At 47.6% G+C, this 13,068-nt stretch overlaps 1 protein-coding gene across 2 annotated transcripts in view; it reads right to left on the bottom strand.

Moving 5' to 3' along the window:
* The window catches only part of PEMT (phosphatidylethanolamine N-methyltransferase), a 93,659-nt gene that overhangs the window by 36,673 nt on the left and 43,918 nt on the right, over window positions 1–13,068 (bottom strand). The gene's annotated exons all lie outside the window — the stretch shown is intronic.

Here is a 13,068-nt window from a genome sequence, read left to right as displayed (position 1 = left end):
CAGAGTACAAAGAGCACAAAGGTGGCTTAAAGCACAAGGATGAGGTAACTGAGAATCAGACCTCAGGTCTTTCCAGCCACAGCCAGCATGTGATGTGGTTTGTTTTGGCAGGGTCTGCCTCTTACTGTTATCTCCAAATGATCTCAACCTTTCTTTTCATGCGTGGATACTCATGCAAACATCAGTTCCTCTAATCAGCATGTCTGCTTGGTCCCCTGGTGTTTAGCTTACAGCTAAGAGGGACGTGTTTGCACTGAGATAATGGACTGTCTTCCCCTATAGTAAAGTTTTATATCTTCCTACACAGAATCTCTATTTGCATTATACATGATGACCACAGGACTTTTCAGAATTGGTAAATAAACCTTTTAAGCATTTATTAACTTGTGCCATGACAATCGACACACAGTCTTCAGCAACTCTAATCATTTTTGCATCTATAACATGACGTTGGCAGCTGCAAGACAATCTTATCTCACTGTACGGTAGCCTTATTATGTGGGTAAGTCACTAGCCAATCACCCTTCATTCGGACAAAAGAAAAGTAGTAGATGCATCATTAAAATGACCCTTTTAACATATGTCTCTGCAATGCTCCTTGCACCATTTGTCTTGGATATGTCATCTTTACTGTACCAGCCCAGTGTCCTACCAAAGCATCATGTCATCTGTTAGGAGGAAGAGACAATTAACTCCATGCTGTGTCCAGATAGGTTTGAAATCCACTGCAAATAGGAACCCTATGACCCTTCTTGCTGTAAACCTCCCCCTATTTCATGTAGTCAGGGCAGGGAAGGAGAGTGGACCACCATCGAAGTGGGCCCTGGGCATGACCCAAAGCACATGCATGGAGGCCCAGATCCACTGACCTAACAGCCATCTACCTATCTACGGTATGCATTTCTAAAGCACGGATCACCGTGGGATCCAAGCACCTGACCGATCCGAAGGATTAAGAAATCACTACTGCTTTTTGACGGAAGAACATGTTCTGTAACACTGCTTGAATGGCACGGGAGAGGAAGCTGCATCCCTGAGCCACTTTTCAGCAACTCTTATCAAGGGAAGGTCTGTGTACAGGGGTTAGTTTTGCACTGCACTCTGGAAGTGAGGTGGTCTCAGCTGTCTCAACCTCTGGCAGAAAGGTAGCACACAGCTAAGGGCCCTCCATAAAGAATGCCCTGCCTCAGCCCCTAAGAAGGTCCATCCTGGGCTCCACCAGCTGCAGCCTACTTGTAGATCAGAGCACACTCAGTGCAGCCTAATGCAAGATACCATCTGGACCATCCCAGTGGATCGCAAGCTGTAGTTCGTGGAGCAGTGATGCACTCGCTGGGGATGTGCAAAGTGCTGGCAGGTCTCCTGGTTCCGGCTTTTTCTTGTTTCCACCTGCCGGACTGCATTTCCAAACGCCGAGACTGAGACATTAAATGTTTCCCCAATATTAATGTTCCTATACAAAGAATTGCTGCAGGGGGGGAGGGGAGGTGGATTGCATCACGGGTCTGGCCAACTAGGACCAGCTACTGGCCTGCTTCCCTGCTAACTCTGCTGCTAGGCAACTAATCGGCCCAGCTGCACTGATCTGGAACTGCCTGATTAATAGCAGCACCTGACTGAGGGCTTCAGTAACTCAGGCAGAGGTTAGGGGCCTATTACAAGATGGGTGGGTGAGGTTCTGTGGCTGCAATGTGCAGGTGGTCAGACTAGATGGTCCTGAAGGTCCCTTCTGACCTTAAAGTTTATGAGTCTATAAAACTGAAGGCTCTCTCCAAAAACTTCCGTCTGGAGAGGCTGCATAGAGTACAAAGAAATAGTACTGCACAACACGTTTCTGTAGGTTGTTATGGATGGGAGTTTTCAAATTCAGAGCCCAAGATAACAGGCCCGATTCTCCCCACCTGTTCTCTTGAGAGACACAAGCTCATTGAGATGATCCATCTGTTGCTCTGCACGTGACACTAACTTTGTGAGCTAAAACAAATGGACTAGAAATAAACTAACAAACGAGGTGTGAAATTGCAGAGAATAAAGCCCATAAAATGTGGGAATGATTTTCAAACTTGTGCCCGACCAGGGGTACAAAGACAGAAAAAGCAAGAATAAAGCTTGTTTGGGCTTATGGGAAAGGAAGGTTTCTCCTACAGGTTGCAGAAGGGAATCCACCCAGGTACAGAGGGGACAAACACCAAGATTGTCAAGAATAGAAGCCTGAAGCTAGGCTCCTAAATCCATATTTAGGATAGTGAAATCAGTGAGTCAATTTTCAAAAGGGCTTGGCCCTCCCTGTTGATTGGGCCAGCACCTTTAACTACACTCAGAATCACCTGGAAGCCTGTACAGTCTCCAGAGCAGAACTGCAACATGATGCTCCGGGCGTGTGAATCTCCACCAAGTAACTGGGCACTGAAATCTGCACTTAGTTGAATCTTCCACGCTGGCTTCAGGCCTGACTAGGGTGACAGAGGATGGGGGGTAATAGGCATCTATATAAGAAAAAGTCCCAAAAAACAGGACTGTCCCTATAAAAATGGGATATCCGGTCATCCTAGGAGCTGCAGTAATAGCCCTGTGCGAGCACCTTCCTTTGGAAGATCTCCAGGGCCTGGTCAAGAAGGCTGGGTTGCTGCTGTGAGAATGAGCACTTCCCACTATTTGCCCCACAAATTTTAGCAACCCTCTCAAAACGGAGAACTAAAAATGGTTGTGAAAGAACTGGACATAGGAAGGCAGAGAGCATCGCCAAAGGATGTCTCTGCACGATCGAGCAAGATTTTTAATAACGGGAAAGTCTAGACAGAGGTGGGAGGTTATTTAGGGAGATCACAGTGAGAATTATGCAAGTGTTTCTTCCCTGGCAAAGGTTTCAGGTGCAGCAAATATGAAAGTGGCTGTAACAATACTGCCCTTTAGTCTGTTATTCACAGACCAGTCCCACTACACAGGAATAATTAGACTGGCAGTGAGTGCTCCTCTCAGTCAACGGGGGCCGATTGTGGTAGAAGATCCAATAATTCACTTGCAGCGAACGCTGTGACCAGCAGCATCACAATAGCAGATTATTTCTTCCTGCCTTTACCATCAACAACTCCTTTGTCCATCATTTTCTTCCCAGTTTCTTCTCACTGATAATTACGTAACATTTCTAACAGCACCTGCCTGCATATTATTTAGGTCAGTATGTAACTCCTCCCGGGCGGTGTTGACAATTGCAGCCCACAAGCCTATTCATATCTACTATTTCTACAAGAAACCCACAAAAAAAAGTCTTTTTTCATTAAAGTTTGCTCCCCTTGTTTGCTTGACAGCACTGTGTATACAGACAACTTCTCTGTTTTGCTGACTGTCATTTGCACTTCCTACCTCGTGCCCTAGCACAACAAAATTGGGACAGATATTGCAACTGCATACAGTAGTTTGGGGGAATATATTGTATTAAGGTTATGAATGGTTTATGTATCACTGGGGGCCAGGGTTTGTACACAGCAACAGGGAGGGAAAGGGGTGCTTTTAGCTCCTCCAGGAACTCAAAACAGTGAGGGGTGATTAAGGTGAATCACGCAGGTTGTAAACACTTCCTGACAGGTACCTTACCCTGGGGAGACTTACATAGACTGGTTCCAACTGGGCTTTCCACACAGCCGTGGCCAAAGAGAGGGCTTTCAGCATAAAAGGGTTGTGTTTAAACTGACTCAGGGCCTTTTTTCTGATCCAACCAATGAACAGGACCTCCAGTTAAAGGGTCATCCCTACCTGTGCCAAAGGATTGGAAAGATTCTGGCCTCCTCGAGTTCCAAAGGACACCTCTGGTAAGCATGTACCTTGTGTCTAGGAACTTGGAATTTTTTTTTAAATGTTTTCTCTGTGATGCTTTCACCTGAAGAACAAAGATGCTGGCTCAGAAAGAGCTGTGAGGTAACTTGTAACTGCTGGCGATGCACAGTTCATAGCACTCGGAGAGAAAGCAAAGCACAGCCGCTGGTTGTTAGGTAGTCTGGCTTGCTGGGCATCCTGCAGTGTAATGCTGCCTTAACCCCCCCTGGTCAGGAAGGACACAGATGAGCGTCTCCATCCAAGAGGGCTGATGGCAGGGAGCACAGGTTCCGACCCCTGCTCAACCCCCACTCAGCTGCAGGTCCCATCTCCACTCCACCCCTTCCCCTAACGTCCCACCCCTGCCCTGCCTCTTCCCACCCCCGAACACACCCTGTCCCAACTCCTCCCCGCCCCCAGCAATTCCTGCATGCTGCAGAACAGCTGTTCCACAGCATGCAGGAGGCATGGGGAGGGAGGGGGAGGAGTTGATCACTGTGGGCTGCTGGCAGGTGGGCAGTGCTGGTGGGGGGAGCTTGGCAGCCCGTGGGTGCTAAGCACCAGCTAATTTTTCTCCGTGGGTGTTCCAGCCCTGGAGCACCATGGAGTCGGTGCCTATGGCAAGGAGATAGAAACCTTAAGTGGGTACCTTTGAGGGACCATGGAGAGGGAACACAGGTGCAGGTACCCTGAAGTGTGGCAGACATCACTCTCTCGTGTCCTGCTCTCAGAGATGCATTCAATGCTCATGGATACTGTTCCTCCAAACCCTGCAAGGCTGTATTTTACCAGCAATGGCAGCAGGGGAGGAGAGAAAGCCTTATCAAATGTGTTGTAAGAGGAATTTTAAATACTCCTGCCAAATGCTCTTTAAAGGGACATGCATTTTCAAAAAGTAGCCCATTTAAAAGAAATTCAAGTTGACAGTGTCTGTTTAAATGATACCACAGGGCCGAATGTTAGATCATCTGATTCATTCAGACCCGGGATGGATCATGAATCATCAGCATTTCCAGCGGTGACAAATTATCTACCTACTTCTCAGAGAAAATCACCTGCATCGGAGATGGCTTCTCAGAAAAGCAGGAACTGCGTACGAGACATCGGCCCAATAACACATCTCTTTGAATTCAGCCCGCTCGCAACAGGAAGTCCAAAGCAGGGCAGGAAAAGAGAGGCCTCCCTTCCATGCCCTTCTTGGGCAATGAGAGAGCAGCTGGGGAGCTTGCCTACCAAGACTGTCAGTGTGCCCTTTGAGGAGGGAGATAGACCATCCTCCTGCAATCCAACCCGTGCTTAAGAAACAATGACCCAATGCAACCATCCTCTCCTAGTGTCTAACCTCCCATTCCTAAGCGAGCTAATTGAGCAGCTCACCTTCAGCTCTGTCTAGACACGGCCAATACCCTGGACTTCTCCCGATCAGCTCAGGGCATGGAGCTGTGCTGGCACTGATGGCACGGGATTTCTCCTCTGGCCATGGGCATCCAATACTCATTGCTAGGCTTCTTTGCAGCATTTGAGATGGTCAATCCTGCTGTCTTGCCTGAAAGATGTGGCAGGGGTTGGTAAGATCCCATTGGGATGGCTTCATTCTCCTGGAACTGTCAAGTTCAGGAGAGAAACGCCAGCGTGCAGGAGACAGAGCTCGACAACTGGCTCACAGATCTGGAACTCCTTCCCAGAAGACATCAGGATGGCCAGGAACCTTAGTGCCAGCAGAGCAAAATGTAAACCCCACTTACTTTGCCCAGCCCCCAAACCATAATACTCTATCCAAAAATAAATCATAACACAAACAACCAAAATCCAGCCTCTGATAGCCAGAAAAGTCAGTCTCTCTCTCTCTTTAGGTGTGCATGTTCACTTCATAACTCTGAGAGATGCTCAGATACCAAGGTGATGGGCACGGCATAGAAACCGAGAGAAAGTAACTGGGACTTTAGCATACATATTCAGAAAGCATTGCAAAAACAGAAACTAGAGGGATCAGGTGACAGCACTGGAGGGAGGCTGTATTGAGTCCACACAGGGGAAAGATATCAACAATTAGGCTAATGCATTGGAGAGTCATTTTAGCCATAAATTGAGGGAAGAATAAAGGCTTGCCAAGTCAGGCACTCTCAGGATAAATGTCGCAAACCTCTAGGGCAGCCAAACAACAGAAGATCAGAAAAGGTTTTTACAGGTAAGAGAGGTCCTGCGAGAACAAAGAACTTTGATCACAGAGAATTTTAATCTAACGGCCATAACAATTGCACAAAAGCAATTAATTCTCTTACGCAGTTTGCTTAACAGTTCCCTAGGTCAGAGGCCCTCCATGAGCCATTTCCAAGAAATGAGCTGAGTTTGATAAAGAAGGTTCCAGATAGGAAGCACCTACTGTCTAAGGTGCACAATATATTTAGACCCAACTACACTGAAGACACGCAAGACTCTCATTGCTTTTCATTGTCCTCTCTTGTCCAGTGCAGCAGGATTTATTTCCAAGACTGGAGGAAAAACTAACACGCTGCGAAGCTTTATTTTAACCGCTTGTGCTTTCTCCAGGGATGCTCTGTTCCCTTCCCCTGGCTTTGAGAGAGTCTTTTAAAACTGCAGTTAAAATAAAAAAAAACTGCAGCTATTGAAAAAATTAACACCTGGTGGAGTCCACAGTTCATTCTTGCTCAGAGACACCACTTGCCCACATAAGACATTTGATGGGTTTGTTTTTTAAATGGCTAGCATTACAGTCTCAACTTGGCATCTGAAACCACCACCAAACCCCCGCAAACCACACGATGTTCTCTTTTTGCTTCCCTAACCACCATCCATCGCCAAAGATTCTGGACTAGGAACCTGCCCGGTAATTTATTTAATGCATGAGGAACAGTCTGCTCTTTACTAGTTAGTTTGGCTCTGCCACGCTGAAGCAGAAATGACTCAGAAAAAGAAAAGAAAGGAGCCGCGAATGAAACAGCAAGACAGCCACTTTCCTGACATAATCAGCCGTTGAGATTACAGCATCTCCATTAGGCAATGGGGCACTGCTTATGTTTTCACAATCATGTTTGTTGCTCTTTTGCCATCTGTGCTCTGTAGTCTTTTGGGCCTGCTGATGTCTTTATGGACGTGCAGGGGCCAGGAATTAGCAGTGAAGGCCATCGTAACTTATCAGATTTTGAGCAAAGAAACAAAGGTCAGCATTTTCAGTAGGGGCCCTGCAATGCTGAAAGCAGGCTCATTTTGGAGAGGCGATGGCTCTTAACAAAACTCATCTGCACACATCACCACCATTCTGAAGCCACAGCTCTCGCCACTCAAGATTACCTGGCAGAGATTTATGTTTGGACTACAGCACCTTTTGAACCTACTTTGGTACCAATTAAATGCAGAGGTTAAAACCAAAACCACACACAAACAAAAACATGGTCATCTTGGGAAGCCATGCAAATTAAAAAAAACACAAAAACTACTACACGAATAGGTCACTTAAGATGGACTTGATCCAGTGGATAAGTCCATGAGTCATGAAACTGGGTTGCTGCCGATGACCTGCTGTCTGACCTTGGCCAAGTAACTGCACCTTTCTGTCCCTCAGTTTACCTCCTCGGCAAACTAGTGATGATGACACTTACTCGCCTTTGTAAAGTGCTTTGAGATTTTCAGATGAAAAGCACTAGATACATGTTAAGTATTATTGCATAATTGGACAGAGACATACATTTGTTCAGTGTGACATTAGTGATATCCAGTAACTTGGCTGTCCCATGGCGAGACCTTCACTCAAGGATTTAAAGTCAGGTCCTTCCTTCAAGCCTTCATTATGACCTGTGTGGTGATTTGGAGACCATGTCTAGGTAACGCTTGTGAATTCTAGGTGATAGTGGGAACTCCCTATGTATCTGTGTCAGACTGAAAACTCTATTTTGACTGCAAAGCTAGCCTTTGCCTCCATATTGAGCTAAAATCCACAGGAGGAAACAGGAGAAATTCTTGCACCCAGCACAGGGCTGGCAATAACAAGGTTGTTAAACTTTGATGATTGTCCATTCAACTAGAGCACTTGGGGACAAAGAGAGGGCTGCCACTCAGGCCCAGGTTTTCAAGTCTGAACTCCAGAGGGGGAAGCTAACTAAGCAACAGATCACTTGGAGAGGGATGCTGATCAATTGATGAGGCTGATTAGAGAATCACTGAACAAAGCGGACCGGAGGTTATAAAAGAGAGGGTCTTTCACCAGCCATTTTGAGAGCGCGAGTGAAAGGGCATTGACTACAGGGTCAGAGTGAGAAACTCCATCATTCAGAGGAGAAGTGATGAGCTGGAGGAAAAGGATCCTAGACACCCAACAGGATTCTGACCTAAGCCCAAAGAGTGCTCACAAGAAGAGTGGTGAGGAAACTGAGGCTGGAAAACGCATGTAGGCATCTCTTATTTTTGTCTGGATCTGTTTATTGTTTTTACTCTCTAAAGCAAAGAGTAATTGTGTTCAGAAACCTCTGCAAAGCCCACGTGTGGACCTGTTTGCTTTACCTCTCACAAGCCCTGAAGGATTAAATTGCAAAGTGCACATACAGCTGGAGCCCAAGGAGAATGTGTGCTCAAGCTACTGGGAAATCTAAGGGGTCAGCACTGGTCCTGGGGCAGAGCTGAGAGGGAGAAATAGGGGACAACTGTAGCAAGGCCCAGTTCAGGCCCCCACCACGTCTGTAATGTCTGTGTAAATACAGTAAAATGGGAGGGAAGGCCCTGTGAACATGAGGTATTACGGCCTTAAATTTCTCTCAGTGGGCCTGCTTGGGGGCCCAGAGCAACTAGGCTGTGGAACCCAATTTCCTTGAAGGGGTAACAAACAGAAAGCCTGTGCCTATGTGCCAGAGAAGCCAGGGGAAAGACAGTGCTGCAGTCTGAGGGAAGGTTAGGAGTGTGCCGGTCTAGCGTACGAGACCTTAACAACAGTGTCCAAAAAGGGAGCTCTGCCAGGGCTGTGCATGCCATGCCAACAAGTTTAAAAGCTGGCACAGCCTCTGAAAACGTGGAGTCCTCCACCTCTGACCTGGCTGTTGTGCATGTCAAAAACCAGATCGTGCTGCATCTCAGAAAGCCGGCAACCAGCTTAGCTGTGAAACTGGTTGGTGAGACCGTTCCCCTGTGAAATCCAAACAGATTTATCTCTGTATTATATAAGCCAAATACACACGACATTTTTTATGGCCTTAAATTCAATTATGGTCTAAACTAATTACGAGCTTCCCTACATGCGTTTCAGCAACGTGTGGTGGCCGTGAGGAATACAGGAGAGTGAGGGGCAGTGGGCAGTATCATTTCTAAGAAGCAAAATCTGTCAAAACCATGTATGAATTCCCCTCCGATTTTTATGCCATTGAAATTATCTGAAGTACTAACAAACCTGTTAGCTCTGACCCTGGCATAACCAGATCTGGGAATTTAGTTCAGACTCATCTTTAATGACCACGCTGCGGCTAGAGTGACTCTAACCTATCGACTCCTAGACAAAATGTGGCAATGCGGGAAGTCTGTAAGAATCTGTGTGTTACCTCCACTGAACTAGCATTTAAGGACATATTACCATAATGTACAGAATCTCATCCATTCTATATTATTAGCTAACATAGGCATTATCAAGGGAGATCTCAGATAAGAGTTTAAACATCCTGCTTGCTAAATGCACAGGTAATCCTCCCTCTTCTACACAGGAAATGCTGTAACTCTTAATGAGGAGGCATAGATTTGTTTCCTCTGGTCCTGAAGATGAAAAAATGCAGCAGCTGTACATGCACGTACTGTGCAAACAGATCACGATGAAGACCCTCCAATCATTCCAGTATGAAATCAGTTAGGGTAAATAACCTTAAGAGAGCAGAGCAAGAAAACATGATGCTTAAAGGCTGCTAACAGAGATCACTTGATTCTACTAACTGAACACAACTCGATTCTGCTTCCCCCATTTGTTTCAATACAGAGTTCAAAATGTATCCTCCACGCACGCATCCCAGCCCATTGGTCAAATATGCTAGACAGATATTCTCTAGCCAGGCAACAGAGACCACAACAGTGGGAGCTTCCCTAATCATCCTGCCTTTCCAGTGCAACTCAGTTCTAACCTAGAGGGATCATCTCTAAGAGCGAGAGGGTCTCTCATTCGCCAGGCCATTCTTTGACTTTTCAGGTGACATTAGCAGAGGAATGATGGTTCAATGATTAAAGGTCTAGCCGCAGATTTAGAAGACATGGGTTCAGTTCCCTGCTGTTGGGCAATTTGCTTAGTCTCTCTGTGCCTCAGTTTCCCATCAGCAAAATGGGTGTATAGGACTGGAGCATAGGCAGTCTTGCCTAGTGGTCGCTGCTGGGCTGGTGTCACCGAGTCAAGAACGGCCATGAGGCAGCAGGTGAACAGGGATCAGAGTAGCTGCTAGCGCCGGGATCAAAAGACCAGGGTCAGAGACCAGCAATCAGGACTAGTTATCAGGCTGAAGTCGGGAGGCAAGAGTCAGGGTCAGAGACTGGACGTCAGAAAGCGAGGTAATGCAAGCCTAGAGCTGCAGCAAGCCAGAATGGCTGCATGGTTGCCCAGACAACTTCCTGGGGCACCCACCAGGCCGCCTCTTCCTGCCCCTACCCCTTCCCCGCCCAGTTCCTTCTCCTCTCCCCTCCCCCCACAAGTGCCTTCTGATGCCACAAAACATCTGATCTGCGGCAGGTGGTAGGCGCTGAGAGGGAGTGGGAGGTGCTGATCAGCAGGGCCCACTGGCAGGCAGGAGGTGCTGGGAGAGAGGGAGGTTCTGGTAGGGGGGCTCCACCTCACGCCCCCAACCACTCTCCTCCTCGCTGTCTGCCCACCCACCACCTCCCTACCCCCCCTCCCGCCTGCCACTCACCTCCCCAGCCCGCCCGCCCGCCTCACCTCCCCATCCGCCTGCTCATGATTTTTTCGAAATGTGGCTCCCTCTCAAAGCATGGGGCCTGAGGCGGTCACCCCGATTGGCCATACCCAGGGGTGTCTCTGTGCATACCTGCCAAAGACCCACAGGTGAGTTATTCTTTACACCACTACAGCACACAAAGTGCACCGTGGGTGTTTTCAAAACACCAAGGAAGACCCCTGCCCCAGAGAGTTGGTGCTTTATTTTGAGTTTTTTTTTAAACAGATGGATACATTGAGAAGTTAAGCAACTTGTCAAGGATCAAACAGCGTGTCAGTGGCAGGGCTTGGGAGAGCACACAGCTCTCCAGTCACCCAATGTCCCAGCCTTAAGATCCATTTTATCAGGGATCTTTGCCACAAGGACTGTTGTCCACTAAGAGAGAGAGAGGCCACCAACTCAACGCGCTGCAGTTGGATGAAAGTCGCGGCATACCCAGGGTCGTCCCTAGGGGATGGAGTGGCCTGAGACATAGGCGCAGAGTTTCTAATCTGCCAGGGGCATGCTCCTCCCCACTCCACCCCATCCCCACTCTGGCTCTGCGACCCTATAAAGGGGGAGGGTCCCACAGCCCAGGCTTCAGCCCAAGCCTGAACGTCTATACTGTCCCATAGCCCGAGCCCCGCAAGCCTGAGTCAGCCGACACGCGCCAGCCATGGGTGTTTAATTGTAGTGTGGACATACCCTCAGAGGGCTGCAGGCTGCTATTGCTCTGGCCCCTTTGAGTGGTTCTTCCTGCGGCGCCTAATCTCCACGGTGTTCCTTGGATGTGGCTCTACACGGCCTCCTGGTGGCAACATGGGAACATCGGCTGCCCCAGACGCCTCAGGCCTGGGTTCTAGTGCTGCAAGGGGGATAATAGCACCACCCTGTTGTGAAGTGCTCAAATACTGTGGTAACAGAGACCACACAAGTACTTAAAATAGCTCAGGGGAGGCTTTCAAAGGCAGTGGGATTTGGACACTACACTCCCATAGGTTCCTTCTGGATTCCAACCAGTGAGTGAAAGGCAAAAAGCTCCATATTGCTAAATGCCTGGTCCATGGACACACCACCTAAATGATCATCATCTAACGTGGTATGAAATTATTCCTTTCAGCCTAGCACAGGTCGGTTGCTTCCCATCAGGCAACTAAGTTCTCACAAAGTCCTTATATTTCTCCAGTTAAGCATTTCAATCACAGGCAGAACTTATTGAACTCTCTCAGCATTAAGACTCCATGTGATTAGATTATGAAATCTTTTAATTGGAGGCAGCTGAGAAATAAAGGAAGCTAAAAATGCCTCAACAATCCTAAGGAAGGAAGGAAAGGTATGTGTCGGTGTGATGCTTCACTATGTATCTGGGTCTGTGCAGATGTACCAAAAGAAGCAACTTCAGATTTAAATAGAGCCACAAACCGTGATGTAAACTTTGTGGGCCGAATTTTCCATTGCATTGCCTTTTTATGCTGCTCCACTGGGAAGGGAGTGGATAAAACTGGGCCACCTCTCCCCGCAATGCTCCTTTTGACCCAGCACTGTGCATGGGAGAAACTCCCCAACACACACGCACTCTGGGGACACTAGGACCCAGCTGGTGTCATCTCCCCAATTCTGCCGTTTCAAATCTAGCCCAGGCTGCTGATCCCCCAAAGCTGATGCAACCTAAGGGCTATACATGGTAACCCATGTGAAATAACTTGTTGATCTCAGCCAGCAACGCCCAGTCAACAGGCATTCAGATCACAGAGCCAGAAGCACCTTTGTTTGGGGTCTCCTCAGAAAGACCCCCTCAGGGAGAATGAAGGTCTTGCCAGGGAAGCATGGGAAAACCTTGTCCAGGCAATTCCTATGTCACACCTGTTCTGCGCCTGCAAGACTTACTCCCCAAACAGCAGCAGTCCGGCATCCTTGGACAGCATCCAGTTCATGAAATAGTAATACAGAAAATAAAACTTACAAGGAACTGTATAATGCTCTTTTTAAAAATAATCTGCTAGTTATCAATCACGATCAGGTCAGTGGAAAGACATATGAAATCTATTGATCTTACATATGTATAGGGTTAGGGCCCCCTTATCATAGCATCTGAACACAATTTTTAATGTATTTACCCTCACATGACCTCTGGAAGGCAGGGCAGGACTGCTGGCTCAGGTGTACAAACAGAGAACTGAGATTCAAAGGCCCAGATCCCAGGCTTGTACTCAAACCACTGGGCCATCTCTTTTCTCTGTAGAACAGAGATACAAAGCAAGAAAGTTTGACCCTCAGTGAGTGATAGTTAAATGAGGCCACCTTGAAATATTTCTGATTTTCCTATTTACTCCCCACCCTTCGCGCC

Source organism: Gopherus flavomarginatus, chromosome 9, assembly GCF_025201925.1.
Source record: "Gopherus flavomarginatus isolate rGopFla2 chromosome 9, rGopFla2.mat.asm, whole genome shotgun sequence".
NCBI lineage: Eukaryota > Metazoa > Chordata > Testudines > Testudinidae > Gopherus > Gopherus flavomarginatus.
The sequence above is the reverse complement of the archived record's forward strand: the minus strand, read 5'-3'. Positions and strand labels throughout refer to the sequence as shown.